Below are 19,412 nucleotides of genomic sequence, written 5' to 3' on the forward strand. Positions count from 1 at the left end.
CTTACTCTGATAATTTCATTTTCCCTATTGCAAGTGTCTGACAGGTCAGTATTCTTCTCTACTATCTCAAAACCCCCTTCATGGCCCTTTGACCTTAACATGGTACCCATTCAAGTTGTCTGCATCATTACTTAGGCTTGAGTGAAAGACTGTAGTTTCATCTGTGTAATTTTGGGAATCCTGAAGAGAATAAGAAAGATATTCCGGAAGGCACTGAAGCTGTCTTCCTTCACACCCTGGAACCATTCATATGTGTGGGGTTTTCTATTCTACTTACACATAGGGATTGCTTTACAAGTAAGATACCATTTCTGCTTGTACAACTGAATTATTGGCCTGAATTTACAACTTCAATCCTTCTATCAGTCATTGTGACAGCACTTCACAGCAATACAGCAGGAGAGACTGAAGACAAAGACAACTGGTCTGCCTACCCGTCAGATGTGATTACAGCTCTGCATATCAATGTTTAGACTACGAGGCAGTGTGTATCATCTCTATCAGAGTGTGAGATCAGATGAGCTATTTGCTGTTCTTCATTATCTGGAGGAAAGCCCAGAAGAGAACACATAGTTCAAGCCATATAATGTGTCACCTTTCCTCCACTGAAAGTTAAAATTGGAGTACAGAAATGAAAATTAACCAATTCAGAGATTCAGAACTCCACTTTAATCTGCAATTAAATATCAAAGACCTATCACATTTCTATTTTAATTTCTGTTTTAGCTCCTTGAATATAAGATTCATCTAAGAATACAGAGGAAAAGACTCTAATACCTCTAAATTTGTTTCCATCTTCAGCCAAGTTCAGTATTAGATTGGAAATTTTGAGATAAATAGGAAGCTATTTTCCCTTAGTCTGTATCTTCCATGTGCATACTAAGTTGCTTCAGTGATGTTCAACTCTGTGTGTCGCTATGGGTTGTAGCCCACTAGGCTCCTCCATCCATAGGATTCTCCATGCAGTAATACCAAAGTGGGTTGTCATGCACTCCTCCAGGGGAACTTCCCAACCCAGGGATTGAACCTGAGTCTCTTAAGTCTCCTGCATTGGCAGGTGGCTTCTTTACAATTAGTGCCACCTGGGAAACCCTTGAATCTTCCAGAGAAAGAATAATAAAATGCTAACAGGATCTTATCTGAAACCTACTTGCCTGATTATGTAAAAGTCCCAGAATGGAGAAGATAGAACTAGTGAAAGACACAGAGACCACATCATCTGAGTCAGTCCTATTACCCATATACTCATCTAACTATTTTACGAACAGAGATATTATAAGGAAGCATGGTGATCTTTTAGAGCTGAAATGATCTTTTTATTGTAAAAGTTCTAAAGATATACTTTGATGTCATGCAGGATAATTAGTTGGCCATATAATGCACAATTACTTGGCTTATAAAAGTAATGATATTGACAGTAGAACATAATTCATCCATAAAAAAGAAACAAATCCTGCCATTTGCAACCCTTGGGGAAATTACACTAGAATAAGTCAGACAAGCTTCCCTGGTGGCTCAGTGGTGAAGAATTCGCCTGCAATGCAGGAGACACAAGTTCAATCCCTAGGTCAGGAAGATCCCCTGAAGAAGGATATGGCAATCCACTCCAGTCTTCTTGCTTGGATAATTTCATGAACAGAAGAGTCTGGTGGGCTACAATCCATGGGATTGCAAGAGTCAGACACGACTTGACTAAATCACCACCACCAAGTCAGAGAAAGGAAAAATATCATACAATCTCACTTATATGTAGAATCTAAAAAATAATAATAATAATTAAGCTCATAAATACACAGAACAGATTGGTGGTTGCCTGGGGCAGTGACTGGAGAGTGGGTGAAATGCATGGTGAAGGGACTCCATGAACAAAGGAGTCTGGCAGGCTACAGTCCATGGGGTCACAAGAGTCGGACATGACTTAGCAACTTCCATTCATTCATCATAAAGTGCAGCATGACAACTATAGTTAATAATACTCCATTGCATATTTGAAAGTTGCTGAAACAAGAAATCTTTATTTTTTAATGAAGCATAGTGCACATGGTAATTTGCATCTCTTAATCCTCTAGCCCTATCTTGCCCCTTCTTCCTTTCTCTTTCCTCACTGATAATCACTAGTTTGTTCTCAATGTGAGTCTGTTTCTATTTTGTTATATACACTCATTTATTTTATTTTTTGTATTCCACATGTAAATGATAACATCCAGTCTTTCTCTGTCTGACTTATTTCATTAAACATAATACTTTCCAGGTCCATCCACATTGTTGTAAATGGCAGGATTTCATTCTTTGTATGGCTGAGTATACTGTATAACTAAGTAATACTCTATAACTTCCAATATCTTTATCTTCTTTATTAGCTCATGTGTTCATGAACACATGGTTACTTTCATTTCTTGGCTACTGTAAATAATACTGCTGTGAATGCTGGGGTGCATGTATCTTTTCAAAGTAATGTTTTCACTGTTTCTGTATATACATCCAGTAGTGGAATTGACTGATTATATAGTAGTTCTGGGCTCCAAAATCACTGCAGATGGTGATTGCAGCCATGAAATTAAAAGACACTTACTCCTTGGAAGGAAAGTTATGACCAACCTAGACAGCATATTGAAAAGCAGAGCCATTACTTTGTCAACAAAGGTCCGTCTAGTCAAGGCTATGGTTTTTCCAGTGGTCATGTATGGATGTGAAAGTTGGACTGTGGAGAAAGCTGAGAGCTGAAGAATTAATACTTTTGAACTGTGGTGTTGGAGAAGACTCTTGAAAGTCCCTTGGACTGCAAGATATTCAACCAGTCCCTCCTAAAGGAGATCAGTCCTGGGTGTTCACTGGAAGGACTGATGTTGAAGCTGAAGCTCTAATACTTTGGCGACCTGATGCAAAGAGCTGACTCATTTGAAAAGACCCTGATGCTGGGAAAGATTGAGGGCAGGAGGAAAAGGGGACAACAGAGGATGAGATGGTTGGATGGCATCACTGACTCAATGGACACGGGTTTGGGTGAACTCCAGGAGTTGGTGATGGACAGGGAGGCCTGGCGTGCTGTGGTTCATGGGGTCGCAAAGAGTCAAACACGTTGACTAGTCGCTGACTGACTGACTGATGGCAGTTCTATTTTTAGTTGTTTTGAGAAGCCTCCCACCAATAGTGTACAACTGTTCCCTTTTCTCCATATCATTGCCAGCATTTGTTATTTGCAGACATTTTGATGATAGGCATTCTGAAAGGTGTGAGGTGCTATTTCATTATGCTTTTGATTTGCATTTCTCTAATGATTAGTGATGCTGCGCATGCTTTCATGTGCCTGTTCACCATATGTATATCCTCTGCAAAAATGTCTGTGTAGCTCTTCTGCCCATTTTTTGATAGGGCTGTTTGCTTTTTGACATTGAGTTGTGTGAATTGTTGATAGATTTTTAGATATAAAAAATGTCAATCATAACATTTTCAAATATTTTCTCTCATTCAGTAGGTTGTCTTTTCAATTTGTCCATAGTTTCCTTTGCTGTGCAAAAATGTTTAAGTTTAATTAGGTTTCCTTTGTTTATTTTTACTTTTATTTCTTTTGCCTCAGAAGACTGATCTAAGAAAATATTTCTACAATTTACATCAAAGAATATTATGCCTATGTTCTCTTCTATGAGTTTTATGGCTTAAGGTTTTGCATTTAGGTCTTTAAACCATTTTGAGATTATTTTTATATATGGTATGAAGAATTGTTCTAATCTCATTCTTTCATTTGTAGCTATCCAATTTTCCCAGCACCCGTATTGAAGAGACTGTCTTTTCTCCATTGCATATTCTTGCCTCTTTTTATCATATATTGATTGACCATAGGTATATGGGTGTATTTCTGGGCTCTCTGTTTTGTTCCATTCATCTATGTGTCTGTTTTTGTGCCAGTGCCATGCTATTTTATTGTAACTTTGTAGCATAGTCGGAAGTTCAGGGAATGTGATACCTTCAGCTTTGTTCTTTTTTTTCTCTAGATTTCTTTGGCAATTTGGTATGCTTTGTGTTTTAATACAAATTTTAAACTATGTTGCCCTATTCTGTGAAAAATATCCTAAATATTTTGATAAGGATTGCATTATATCTATAGATTGCTTTGTGTAATATAGGCATTTTAACAAAATTAATTTTTCCAAGAAAATCTCATTTCTTTGTATCATCTTTAATTTCTTTTATCAACATTGTATAGTTTCAGAGTATAGGCCTTTTAGCACTTTGGCTAAGTTTACTCTTAAGTATTTTATTCTTCTTATGCAATTGTAAACAGGATTATTTTCTTGTTTCCTCTTTCTATTAATAGCAGTTCATTATGCACATATTCACATTATTCACATATAGAAAAGCAACAGATTTCTGTATCCTGCAAATTTACATCTGGTCAATTAGCTAATATAATCCAACTTAAATTAAAAGGTGGTTTAACATTTTTAGAAAAGTTATTAAATATCCAAATCTAACAATAATATTGTTAAATCTTTTGCTTAGTAAACAGTAAAATGTTGACTAGAAAATATGGACATTCATCTTAATCTTACATCAGAAAATTAGGAACCAACACATTGTAAAGTAATTATCTTCCATTTTAAAACAATTTTATAAAGAAAATTAGATATTTTTAATATATCTATTATACATTATCTATTTAAGTAAATATTTTGAAGTACAATGCGAAGCAGAGGGAGATGATTACCTTCTGATTTAAGTATTAACAGAAGTTTCTTAAAGTCTACTTCATGCTATGTGTGAATAAAATTTTTAACACATATTTAGCTTTTCACACATGCTTGGTAGTTTTAAATCTGCGGATTTTCTATCACAACAGTAAACCCTCTTTAAGTATATTTCTAAAGTGCTTCTTAATTATTATACTTCTCTCCCTATTCTGATGAGCATTTTAAAATTAAAATGGTTACAACTCAAAAGTTAAATTTCAAAAACTTTAAGTATATAGTATCTTTAGAAAGAACTATAATTCCAGAGCTGGCAGGAATTGGGGAGATTTAGTGATTCTCAGTTCAGTTTAAACTAAAGTTGCTGTCTTGTCCTTTTCTACAGCTTATGTCGCTGACAGCAAACATAATTAAAGCCATAGAAAAAGAAACCACAAATTGTTCTGAATCAGTGAAACTTGACAACCAGGAAAATAATGTTTTTTTAATCCCAAGGACTGACTACCTACAATCCCTTTTCTTCCTGTGTCATTCTTAACAGCAGATATAAAAACATAACAAACATGAATCAATAGAAAGAGACTGGGGAGAGAGAGAACCATTTAGGAAAAATTTTGATGTATTATGGTTTGCACACACACAGTGATCGAACAAGCGTGGTATCCTCCACCACTCTAAGCAGCTGGCACTTACTTCACTCTCCTAGTCACCCCCATGGTTTCTCTGTTTCATTTCCCTCCCATAAACTGAATGTTAGTTCAGATGCCAGAAAAGGTAGGGTTAATAGTTCAGCATCTGTTTCCTACTAAAATCATAGAAATCTTTTATTAATTGCCTATTCTTTGGCCTTGCTGAAAAAGGTGGATACGACAGAGAAGACTGGTACAATGAGAAGTGGCTGTTTTCAATTTCTGTCATCATTATTAAATATGCTTTTCCCCAAAATATCCTACAGGGTCATTCTGAACAAAATCCTCTCCTGCTGGCATGTTTATGACTCACTAGCATTACCTCCTGTATGCCAGAGATATGCCATCTTTAAGGGAATTAAAAAGAGTTATCACCATGAATTCAGACTGTGTTGTTACTTATATAATATGTATGTTTGAAACCACTGTGAATATAGTGATTTTCCTGAGACTGGATTCAGCTGGCTGCATGATGCCTTGGCAGTCTCTTAGAAGTAATGCGAAAATCACCAGGGTGAGTCTGCTGCTGGCTCTTAAGCTCAAGTGGGCAGTTGGCTAGCGCTTACTTTAGAAAACCTGGCAACTCCACTGGGTTTGCTCACCACTGTGTACTTCATATGGGTCTCACACTAGTGAGCTCAATTATTATGAAAAGCCCTAAATGTAATTAATTCATATCATGCCACCTTGTCACCTCTTGGACTAACCATTCTTCCTAAAGACAGAGTACTGAAAGTCTGAATATTCCATGATATTGCAATCAGATTTATGGCATGAACTGAATTATGCCAATTTTTTATTTTCATTTTTTTAAAATATGCACAGCTAAAGACATTTTTCCCAATTAGCAGATGATAGAAATCTGAAACTTTCCCTCTATATATCAAATTCCAGGAATGATTTCTTTGGTTCACTTGGTTTATTTTGTTTGTGTTTGTGATGGATAATAGAAGTGAAGATTGGGCTTTTAGACTTGAGTCTTTCACTTTCTTATGGAACCCTCCATAAGTCACCTATTATAGTTTAAATCTTTACCTGTAAAATGGAAATAACAATTCCTGTCCTATCTATTACACTAAAAATAAAATTATAAGTTCTAAATAAATGTAAATTATTTGCTTTGAACAAAAATGTATGTAAATGCACATTTTTTTAAATATGCATTTTTCTTGATTCATGGTCCTTACTACCAATGTCAGGCAGTTTGGGAAATAGTCCAGGTAGAAATCACGTACCTCCCTTGATGATTAATTTTATGTGTCATCTTGGCTGAATCATGGTGTTCAGATATTTCATCAAACATTTCTGTGAAGGTGTTTTTTGGATGAGATTAACATTTATGTCTGGAGAAGGCAATGGCAAGCCACTCCAGTACTCCTGCCTAGAAAATCCCATGGACTGAGAAGCCTGGTGGGCTGCAGTCCATGGGGTCGCTACGAGTCGGACATGACTGGGTGAATTCACTTTCACTTTTCACTTTCATGCATTGGAAGAGGAAATGGCAACCCACTCCAGTGTTTTTGCCTGGAGAATCCCAGGGATGGGGGAGCCTGGTGGGCTGCCGTCTATGGGGTCGCACAGAATCAGACATGACTGGAGCGACTTAGCAGCAGCAGCCGCATTTATGTCAGTGGACTCTGGGTAAAGAAGATTGTCATTTATAATATGGGTGAGTCCCATCTAATCAACCGAAGTTATGAATAAAACAAAGACTGACCTCCCCTGAGAAGGAAGGAATCCTACCAGCAGACAGCCTTCAGACTTCAACTGCAGCATCAGCTGTTCTCTGGGTGCCCAGCCTGTTGGCCCACCCTGCAGGTTTTGGAGTTGCCAGCCTTCATAGTCATGTGAGCCAAATTCTTACAAAACATACACACACACTCATAGCCTATTGATTCTGTTTCCCTGGAGAACCCTATCTAATAAACTCCTGAAATCTGCATAAGGCCATATGATTAACTCTAGCCAACAGGACAAAAGGAAAATGAAGTGTGACACTTATGCAAACAGATATGTAATTATTTGGTGTGATTTCTCCACTTTCTCCTCCCCTGTGGCTAATCTGGAGGCCACTTATGGAGGATGGCCACATATTGTGCACAAGATGGGTAAAGCTTGAAGAATGGCCCGACAAGAAATGTCTATATTAGATTTTGTGTGCATGAGAAACTATTACTGTGTTAGGCAGCTGAGACTTGGGAATTGTTTACTACAGCAGCAGGAACTTGTTGTCCTGACTAACTGAGGTATATTTTATTGTGCTCGAGTTGGACAAATGGGGGAAAGTTCTGCATTATTTGAAACGCCAAAGAAAGAAGCAGCTCCTGACACCTGGAAAATATCATGAACACTTTTTCACTGAAAAAATCTACATCAAAGATCTCACAGACCACGAAATCGAGAAGAAACAAGACTACTGTATAAACAGGTCTGAACACAGAGGAAAATGTAAACATTGTCCAAATCAGAAAAATCACCAAACAGCTTCCTGTTGTGAGTGAATGCTGCTATAGCGTAATCCTCATTCTAATTGTCCCTCTTTTCAGTTAAGATTTACTAGTATACCTAATTACAGGATTATTGACTTGAGTATCCAATCCAGAGCAAAACTTCAGAACAAGGATATAAGATTTCTAAAACTTTCCCTAACTGACACCAAAATTCTACTCTACAAGCCTTTTCTAGCACTCTTACTGGGATGCCCAGCAGTTTCTCAAGGCCATGTGTTTGGTCTCCCTCCATCCTTCACTACAGTGAGCATAAATAGAAATCTTCCATCCTTCACTACAGTGAGCATAAATAGAAATCTTCCAACTACAGGTGTGTTCCTGATGGTCTATAGCTGGAGGGCGTCAGTAGAGGTAATAATTTTAGCCTCAGAAAACAGAGGAATTGGACAAAATTTCTGACACTATTTGACTCTAACTGCCAGCAGTCATGCTGATTTTCAGAGTAATCAAATGAAGCCAATTTTGCTCCAAACAACATTCAATTCAGTTCAGTTCAGTTCAGTTGCTCAGTCATGTCTGACTCTTTGTGACCCCATGAACCACAGCATGCCAGGCCTCCGTGTCCATCACCAACATCCGGAGTTCACCCAAACCCGTGTCCATTGAGTCGGTGATGCCATCCAGCCATCTCATCCTCTGTCGTCCCCTTTTCCTCCTGCCCTCAATCTTTCCCAGCATCAGGGTCTTTTCAAGTGAGTCAGCTTTTCACATCAGGTGGCCAAACTATTGGAGTTTCAGCTTCAACATCAGTCCTTCCAATGAACACCCAGGACTGATCTCCTTTAGGATGGACTGGTTGGATCTCTTGCAGTCCAAGGGACTCTCAAGAGTCTTCTGCAACACCACAGTTCAAAAGCATCAATTCTTTGGTGTGCAGCTTTCTTTATAGCCCAACTCTCACATCCATACATGACTACTGGAAAAACCATAGCCTTGACTAGACGGACCTTTGTTGGTAAAGTAATGTCTCTGTTTTTTAATATGCTGTCTAGGTTGGTCATAACTTTCCTTTCAAGGAATAAATTTCTTTAAATTTCATGGCTGCAATCACCATCTGCAGTGACTTGGGAGCCCAAAAAAGTAAAGTCAGACACTTTCCAGTTTCTCCATCTATTTGCCATAGTGAGACTCTATAACAGTATCACATCTAGTTTAAAGCATTATCTTAAAAAAAAACTTGTTTTTCTCAGCTTTTAGCTTGGAACATATCCAGATATTTATTGAAAGCTTATAACTTTAATATTCAATCTTCATTTATTGAAAAGTTTGTAACAGGATATGTATAAAATTAAGGGCTTGTATTTTGACAAACCAAATTTTGAATTTATTTTTCTTTAACAAGACTGAGAGACTCCTATTTGCCAGAAAACTTTGAATTGATAAACTTGGAATTAGATGTGTAGGGGAAAGTTAAAAAGATATGAAAGAATGAATTGGGGCTTTAGCTAAACATGCTCTAATGCTTATCTCAAAATCATTACTTTTATAAAGTTTTATATGCTAATTTATTTTCTATATCTGGAAAGGATATACATATGTGTATATATACACACCTGTTCTATATGTATTTTTATATCTGGAAGGAATACGTATATATATTTCATTTTTCTTCTAAAAAAGACTTTGTTCTTATTACCTGTATCCTCAAAACCTAGTGTGACTAGAAACTACCTGGCAAGCTTTTTAATAATGAGCTTCAGAAAAACTGGAAAGCTTTTTGGGTAAAGATAAAATTGTATCTGCAACTCACATCATGCACCAGGATAAACTTCAGAAAGATCACATATATACAGTAAAAAAAATTTTATATGAATTTGTTTTATATAGAAGAAGACATAGATGAATGCCTTTTCAACCTGCAATCAGAAGAAACTTCCTATCTCAATATTCAGTAGCGATTCAAGAAAAAACAATTTTAAAATGATTGATTAATAATTTAAAAGTATAGTGCACAGCAGAAACACTATAAACAAAGTCAAAATGTACATTAAACCTTGGAGAAATTATTTATAACTGATATCACAGGGGGGAAAGACCAGCATAAATAGATATAAAAAAGAGCTCCTAAAATCCCCAATTAAAAAGACCAACAACCTAATACATATATGAGTAAAGGATTTGAACAGGTATTTTACAGAGCTAGAATTTATGACCCTCAAAGACAAGAAATAATGACCAATCTCACTTAATAAAAGAAATTCAAAATAAAACTGTAAAGAGAATACATTACTTACATCAGATTTTCAAAATCTAAAAGTTTTACAATAAAATCTTTTAGGGAAAATGTTAGGAATAGGAACTTTCATAAATTTTTGTGGAATGCAAATGGGATAAACCATTAAGGTAACAGTTTGGCAATATATAGAAAAATGTGGAATTAATAAGTGATTACAAAAAGTCACAGGATAAGAGATTAATGTACAAAAGTCAAAAAAATCAATCACTTTCTTATATATTGATAGCAGCAATAAATAAGTTGGACATGAAATTTAAAACACAATATGATTTACATTAGCATCCCCAAAATAAAATGGTTAGGTGTAAATCTAACAAAATATATGCAAGATCAATATGAGGAAAACTACAAAATCCTGATTAATGAAATCAAAGAAGGATTAAAGGGAGACATATTTCACATTCATGTATAGGAAGACCCAATATATCAAAATGTCAGTTTTTCTCAACTCCATCTATATATTCAATGCAATCTCAATCAAAACCCCAGCAAATGTTTTTGTACAGATTATCAAACATATTCTTAAGTTTAAATGGAAAGAAAAATGGCTCAAAATAACCAACACAATACTGAGGTAAAACAAAGTTGGAGAACTGACACTACCCAACTTCAAGATTACTATTAAGCTTCAGTAATCACGACAGTGTTGTACTGGTGAAAGAATAGGCAAAAAACATCAGTGGAACAGCATAGAGAGTCTAGAAATAGATCCATATATAGTCATAGGATCTTTGATAAAAGAGCAAAGGCAGAAGAAAAGATAGTCTTCTCAACAAATAAGTGTTAGAACTGGACATACACATGCAAAAAAAAAAAAATAGAATCTAAACACAGACTTTCAGTTCAGCTCAGACGCTCAGTTGTGTCCTACTCTTTGAAACCCCATGGACTGCAGCACACCAGACTTTCCTGTTCATCACCAACTCCTGGAGCTTGCTCAGACTCATGTCCATTGAGTTGGTGATGCCATCCAGCTATCTTATCCTCTGTCATCCCCTTCTCCTCCTGCCTTCAATCTTTCCCATCATCAGGGTCTTTTCCAATGAGTCAGCTCTTTCGATCAGGTGGCCAAAGTACTGGAGTTTCAGCTTCAACATCAGTCCTTCCAATGAACACCCAGGACTGATCTCCTTTAGGATGGACTGGTTGGATCTCCTTGCAGTCCAAGGGACTCTCAACACCCTTACAAAATTTAACTCAAAAAAGAATCAGAGAGCTAAATGTAAAATGCAACATTATAAAACTTGTAAAAGATAACAAAAGAGGAAATATAGATGACTTTGAGTTTGTTAATTACTTTTTAGATATAATAATAAGGCATAATCCATGAAGGAAAAAATTAATAAGCTTGATTTTATTAAAATATACTGTCAAGAGAATGAAAAGACAAACTGCAGACTGATAGAACATGTTTGCAAAAGACACATCTGATGAAAGACTGTTATCCAAAATATGCAAAAAAACACTTTTAAACTCAACAATCGGAAAACAAATAATGCAATTTTAAAATGGGCTAAAGACCTTAACAGCTACCTCACCAAAGAAGCGACGAGTATATGAAAAGATATTGTAAAGTAATTAGCCTCCAATTAAAATAAATAAATTTAAATTTTTTTAAAAATGAAAAAAATAAATAAATAAAATAAAATGTATGTATCGTAAAAAAAAGAAAAGATGCTCTACACCATGTATCATCAGGGAAATAAAAATTAAAAACAACCATGAGATATCACTGCACACACAATAGAATGATTAAAATCCAGAATACTGACAACACAAAATGTTGGGAAAATCAGGAGCAGCCAGAAGTTTCATTCATTGCTGATAGGAATACAATGTGGTACAGCTACTTTGGAAGACAGGCGGGCAGTTTCTTACAAAATGAACAACTCATACCACCCAGAAATGTAATGCTCTGGTATTTACTCAAAGGATTTGGAAGGTTACATCAACACAAAAATGCAGAAAATTATTTATAGTACCTTTATTTATAATTGCCAAAACTTGGAAGCAACCAAGATGTTCTTCAGTATTTGTTGTTGTTGTTGTTGTTGTTGTTGTTGTTGTTGTTGTTTAGTCGCTCAGTTGCGCTCGATACTTTGCCACCCTATGGACTGAAGCACACCAGGTTCCTCTGTCCTTCACTGTCTCCTGGAGTTTGCTCAAATTCCCATCCACTGGGTTGGTGATGCTATTTAACCATCTCATCCTCTGCCATCCTCTTCTCCTTTTGCCTTCAATCTTTCCCAGCATCAGGGTATTTTCCAATGAATCAGTTCTCCGCATCAGGTGGCCAAAGTATTGGAGTTTCAGCGTCAGTCCTTCCAATGAGTATTCAGGGCTGATTTCCTTTAGGATTGACTGGTTTGATCTCCGTGCAGTCCAAGGGATTCTCAAGAGTCTTCTCCAGCACCACAATTCAAAAGCATCAATTCTTTGGTGCTTAACCTTCTTTATGGTCCAACTCTCACATTTGTACATGACTACTGGAAAAACCATAGCTTTCCACAGTATGTGAATGAATAAATAAACTGGTGTATATAGCAAGAAGAGATAAGAAAGCCTTCGTCAGTGATCAATGCAAAGAAATAGAGGAAAAGAAGAGAATGGGAAACACTAGGGATCTCTTCAAGAAATTAGAGATATCAAGGGAATATTTCATGAAAAGATGGGCTCGATAAAGGACAGAAATGGTATGGACCTAACAGAAGCAGAAGATATTAAGAAGAGGTGGCAAGAATACACAGGAGAACTGTACAAAAAAGATCTTCATGACCTGGATAATCACAATGGTATGTACACTCATCTAGAGCCAGATATCCTGGAATGTGAAGTCAAGAGGGCCTTAGAAAGCATCACTACAAACAAAGCCAGTGGAGGCGATGGAATTCCAATTGAGCTATTTCAAATCCTGAAAGATGATGCTGTGAAAGTGCTACAATCAGTATGCCAGCAAATTTGGAAAACTCATTAGTGGCCACAGGACTGGAAAAGGTCAGTTTTCATTCCAATCCCAAAGAAAGGCAATGCCAAAGAATGCTCAAACTACCACACAATTGCACTCATCTCACATGCTAGTAAGGTAATGCTCAAAATTCTCCAAGCCAGGCTTCAGCAATATGTGAACCGTGAACTTCCAGATGTTCAAGCTGGTTTTAGAAAAGGCAGAGGAACCAGAGATCAAATTGCCAACATCTGCTGGATCATGGAAAAAGCAAGTCCCAGAAAAACATCTATTTCTGCTTTATTGACTCTGCCAAAGCCTTTGACTGTGTGGATCACAATAAACTGTGGAAAATTCTGAGAAAGATGAGAATACCAGACCATCTGACCTGCCTCTTGAGAAATCTGTATGCAGGTCAGGAAGCAACAGTTAGAACTGGACATGGAACAACAGACTGGTTCCAAATAGAAAAAGGAGTATGTCAAGGCTGTATATTGTCACCCTGCTTATTTAACTTATATGCATAGTACATCATGAGAAACGCTGGACTGGAAGAAACACAAGTTGGAATCAAGATTGCCGGGAGAAATATCAAGAACCTCAGATATGCAGATGATACCACCCTTATGGCAGAAAGTGAAGAGCAACTAAAAAGCCTCTTGATGTAAGTGAAAGAGGAGAGTGAAAAAGTTGGCTTAAAGCTCAGCATTCAGAAAACAAAGATCATGGCATCTGGTCCCATCATGGCAAATAGATGGGAAAACAGTGGAAACAGTTTCAGACTTTATTTTTCTGGCTCCAAAATCACTGCAGATGGTAATTGCAGCCATGAAATTAAAAGACGCTTACTCCTTGGAAGAAAAGTTATGAGCAACCTAGATAGCATATTCAAAAGCAGAGACATTACTTTGCTGACTAAGGTCCATCTAGTCAAGGCTCTGGTTTTTCCAGTGGTCCTGTATGGATGTGAGAGTTGGACTGTGAAGAAGGCTGAGTGCCGAAGAATCGATGCTTTTGAACTGTGGTGTTGGAGAAGACTCCTGAGAGTCCCTTGGCCTGCAAGGAGATCCAACCAGTCCATTCTGAAGGAGATCAGCCCTGGGATTTCTTTGGAAGGACTGATGCTAAAGCTGAAACTCCAGTACTTTGGCTACCTGATGCGAAGAGTTGACTCATTGGAAGAGACTATAATGCTGGGAGGGATTGGGGGCAGGAGGAGAAGGGGCCGACAGAGGATGAGATGGCTGGATGGCATCATTGATTCAATGATGTGAATCTGAGTGAACCCCGGGAGTTGGTGATGGACAGGGAGGCCTGGCGTGCTGCAATTCATGGGGTTGCAAAGAGTCAGACAAGACTGAGCGACTGAACTGAACTGATATAGCCAGATAGTGGAATATTCAGTTCAGTTCAGTCACTCAGTCGTGTCCGACTCTTTGCGACTCCAGGAATCGCAGCACGCCAGGCCTCCCTGTCCATCACCATCTCCCGGAGTTCCCTCATCGAGTCCGTGATGCCATCCAGCCATCTCATCCTTTGTCGTCCCCTTCTCCTCCTGCTCCCAATCCCTCCCAGCATCAGAGTCTTTTCCAATGAGTCAACTCTTCGCATGAGGTGGCCAAAGTACTGGAGCTTCAGCTTTACCATCAGTCCTTCCAAAGAAATCCCAGGGTTGATCTCCTTCAGAATGGACTGTTTGGATCTCCTTGCAGTCCAAGGGACTCTCAAGAGTCTTCTCCAACACCACAGTTCAAAAGCATCGATTCTTCGGCACTCAGCCTTCTTCACAGTCCAACTCTCACATCCATACATGACCACTGGAAAAACCATAGCCTTGACTAGACAGACCTTAGTCGGCAAAGTAATGTCTCTGCTTTTGAATATATTACTCAGTACCAAAAATTGAGATCTTAAGCCATGAAAAGGAGCCAATCTGAGAAGGATTTATACTGTATACTTTCAATCAAATATCATTCTGAAAAAGGTAAATCGATAGAGAAAGCAAAAAGATCAATGGTTGTTGCCAGGGGATGGTAGGTGGAGGATGAGTAGGCAAAGCACAGAAGATTATTAGAGCCATGAAAATACTTTGATGATTCTATAATAATGGATACATGGCCTTAAACATTTTTCCAAACCCATATACAACACTAAGAATGAAATTTAACATAATCTATGGAGTTGAGTGACAATAATGTGTCAATGTAGGTTCACAAATTATAACAAATGTACCACTCTGATGGTGTCGATAATGGAAGGGGCTATGGATGTGTGCAGGCCAAAAGAACAAAAGAAAGAGAAAAGGGGAGGGAGGGAGGGAGAATGAAAGAGAAAGGGATAGAGAGATAGAGGAAGGGAGAAAGGAATTGCCTGTAATGAGTTTGAGATTCTGGTGCAATAAGTCAGAGGTGAGGCAGGAGTGTTTGCATTTTTAATAAACATTTCCAGGTGCTTCTGATGCAGGTGGTCCTACTCATTCTCATAAATTCATCATATTTTGAGAAATACTAACTGAGATTTAGGTTTAGTGTGGACTGAGTGAATTGTCACTTCCCACTGGTTCAAAGGGACAAGGGCAGAATTCAGAGTCAAAAGGCTTCAACTCAAATCTAAGCTCAGTCACTTACTGGCTTTATACTTTAGCCAAGGTATTTCACCTTTACCTCTAAAATGGAGGTAACAATACATGTCATGCCAGATTACTGTGAGAATTAATCAAGTACATAGAGCTTCTCTAACCTAGAGTTACCTCAAAAAGTGAGAGTTTATTAAATCCTTAGAATCTCCATTAATGGGTATAAGCATTCACAAATACATTCATTGGGCCAGGCACAAAATGAAATCCATTTGTAAACTAAAGGAAATTGTGGTCAAGAACAGAGAACTTCTTTATTCAGAGATATATCCATTTGGCCAAAAAGTTCATTTGGGTTTTTCTATAAGCTATTACAGTCAACCCAATACATAAAATTAACTAGGGACAAAACACCTCTCTATCAGTATCAAATTCCAAAGTAGAGCTTTTGCTACTGTTGTTTTATTTTTGTTTACATTCTCTTAGTTAATCTTGAAATTCCATCTGACCAAATAAATTACAATTCAATAGACTTTCCTTGGTAGACCTTATCATATACATTGTACCAATATTTAGTAGGTTTGTATAAAACTAAGCCATACCTGTGCAATATAGTAACTTGTATATGTGTCATCTACTTCATGTACTCTAACTGACCATTAGTTTAATTTACCAGATCATCTACTATGATATCCCTTCCCAGACACAGAACTCAGAATGGGACCTTGGGAGTTATGAGTAAGGCCAGAATGGCCCAAATTCTACAGAGTATGGAGATAAAGATGATCCAGAGGCAATGTCCAGGGGATAAAACAAAGCCAAAGTAAGCCACAAATTGGGTCACTCATCTCAAGAGGTTAGGCAAAGTAGCAGAATCTATGAAAGAAAGAACAAAAGGCAAGACCAGAAACACAAAGCAGAACAAAGGGTTTAAAATGAAAAGAGGAGCAGAATCTGGAGTTGTGTGCATGCTGAAGCCTTCAATTCTGGTTATGACTGGGGAAGAAACCTTCAAAAGTGTGGCCAGACTGCCTCAGAAAAATCAAGAAAAGGAAAAAAAAAGTATTTTTTACTTCAACAGAATATTCAGCACTCAAATTAGTTGGTTCTTTAAATTAAGTCTATATCTGAACATTCGGTTTGGTTGTATTGTTTTTTAATGAGTTTCTACTACTTCTACTACACAGTTTTAATGATTCAGGCTACCTAAACTAATCCAAGGACAACCTCCATCCAAGAGAAACTGCAGTCTCATCCAAAAGATGATCAATTAATAAAACCAATAATAATGGTTTGCATATGAGGTGAGTATGAGGCCACCACTCCACAAAGATCAGGTATAAGAAGTGTCACAGTACTTCACCTTTTCTCAATTATAAAAATCTATTTCAAACTCATATCTGCTTATACAGTAGGAAATTAAAATATCATTAATGGGGGAAGGAATCACCCCTTCTCATAATTACACAAAAATTTTGAGTCTTTTGCAACCAAAGATATTCAAAAAAGAGTTCTTGCATGTTCAGCCCATGCTGGTCACCACTGACATGTACACTGAACAAGCCTCAAAGAGGCTTCATTCCTGTGCCACCAGTGATTCCGGGTAAAACTTGGACAAAGAAACTATTCAGCTTCCCTGGATGCAGGGTATTAACATTTGCCACTGAACTCCAGCCTTTACCACAGGAAGCCCCACAGGAGAAAAAACTAGTCCTCACTATTGATGAACTTGGAAGATTCCTTCTAAGTCTTAGCTAAAACTCTCAAGGTCTCTCACCTCTCCAACTTCATCCACTGATTCTCCTGATATTTGGAACCAATTCTCCTTTGACCCAGTCCTTATACAGAGGTCCCATGCTTTTGAAAACCTGAATGAAGGTATCTTCTGGAGACCCAACAAATTTTCCTTCCAAGCCTGAAACACCAATGCTGTCAGCAGAACCCTAAGAAAGGAACTTGAAGGCCTGCCTACATCCTTGGGATAGAGAAGACACAATATCTACCACAGCATGTATGAAGCCCAAATCAAAACTTCCATGCACACAATTTAACTAAAAGACACAGCACTGAGTGCATCCTGAAGGCAGCATGTGTAAGTGGCAAGATCATCACCAAGTATGGACTTACCACACAGATTTAAATCCCAGCTCATGAAATGCCAGTACTGTGACCTAAAAAGCAAATCACTCATCCACTGTTACCTTTGGCCTTCTGTACTGTGAAGTGGGAACAATGATACTTATTTTCACAAAATCATGGAGCAGGTTTTTTTTTTTAATTTAAATTTATTTATTTTATTTGGAGGCTAATTACTTTACAATATTGTATTGGTTCTTCCACACATCAACATGAATCAGCCACTGGCGTACATGTGTTCTCCATCCTGAACCCACCTCCCACCTCCTTCCCGTACCATCCCTGATGATCAAATAAGGGAAGATATGTGAAGATAATTTGTCAATTAGAAAGCATTTAGGCACGTGTAAAGGTTTAGACATTATAGAAATAAGATAAAGTAAGAAATCAGTGTGTGCTGGCCTTGCCACAGAAAACTTCACAGAGGAAATGGAGCAGAGTTCAACATTTTTGGAGTGAGAGAATTTAGAAAGAAAAAAAGAGATAATATTTGGGGAAGAAATATAAAATCAAGATTGACCAGAACCTGATTCAAGGGCAGGTCAATCACCACTCTATAAAGGGCCTTCCTTTGCACTGCCACTGACTGGCCTAGACAAGAAAAGTTCTGTCTGCAGATGGGGATGCAGTTGTTAGCCATCAGTCTCCAGGGAACAGGGGATCTGGTTAACGCAGTGGAGCCCCTACCTCCAGCACACATCTTCTGAGAGACTTTTGGGGACCTGGAACTCTGGTATCCTGAACCCAAATAAATGTTCTGCTTTCAAGTGTGTATGTGTGCATATGTGCACATCTGTACGTGTATGCATGTGTTAAAGTACTGACTCACCATCTATAATCAATAACCAGGAAAACTTTTTTCTTCCACTAGAAAAAGAACGAGAAAAGAGAAATTTCATATCATCAAAACAATACCTAAGTACTCTTTTAATTTCTGTTACCTATATATTCTTTGGGGCTCAGATAGTAAAGAATCTGCCTGCAATTCAGGAGACCTGACTTTGATCCCTGGACCAGGAAGATCCTCTGGAGAAAGAAATGGCTACCCACTCCAGTTGCCTGGAGAATCCCCATAGACTGAGAAGCCTGATGAGCTACAGTCCATGTGGTCGCCGAGTTGGACATACTTGACTGAGCGACTATTCTTTACCAATTATAAAAAGTAATATAAGTAATATCAATAATATAAAAACAGAAGAAAACAATTTTGACAGTACTAGTATAAGAGTAAGTGAAGAGCAGAAGTGTGTGATTTGTTTCCTTCCCTTGGGATTTTCATAAATCCAGAGAGACAAGGGTTGGCATCAGCTTGCTGTCTGATTGCCACGGGAGAGTAAGAACCATGAAAGATTTTTGCTGTTGCTTTTACATTCTGTTCTCTGATTTGCTATTTATTTGTTTTACATGAAAGAATCAACAGCTTATGTATCAACTTAAGACCATTGTTTGCTCAATTTTAATAAAAATAAATGTCATCCAGGATTCTGATTCTGTTTGCCAAGGCAGATAGCCTAGAAGTCAGTTTTCATCAGGAAAATGCTACTCAAATCTTCATGTTGGCTCATTTGTTAGGCATCTGTCTTGATGTGTCCCTTGCATGTTTCTCTGTCTTACAAACATAAAGTGATGACTGGTGG

At 37.7% G+C, this 19,412-nt stretch overlaps 1 pseudogene; it reads right to left on the minus strand.

The window, feature by feature from the left end:
- Positions 1–101, minus strand: part of LOC132660034 (craniofacial development protein 2-like) — a 112,700-nt pseudogene extending 112,599 nt beyond the window's left edge.
- Between the last annotated feature and the right edge of the window lie 19,311 nt (positions 102–19,412).

This window comes from Ovis aries, chromosome 6 (genome assembly GCF_016772045.2).
Source record: "Ovis aries strain OAR_USU_Benz2616 breed Rambouillet chromosome 6, ARS-UI_Ramb_v3.0, whole genome shotgun sequence".
Taxonomy (NCBI): domain Eukaryota; kingdom Metazoa; phylum Chordata; class Mammalia; order Artiodactyla; family Bovidae; genus Ovis; species Ovis aries.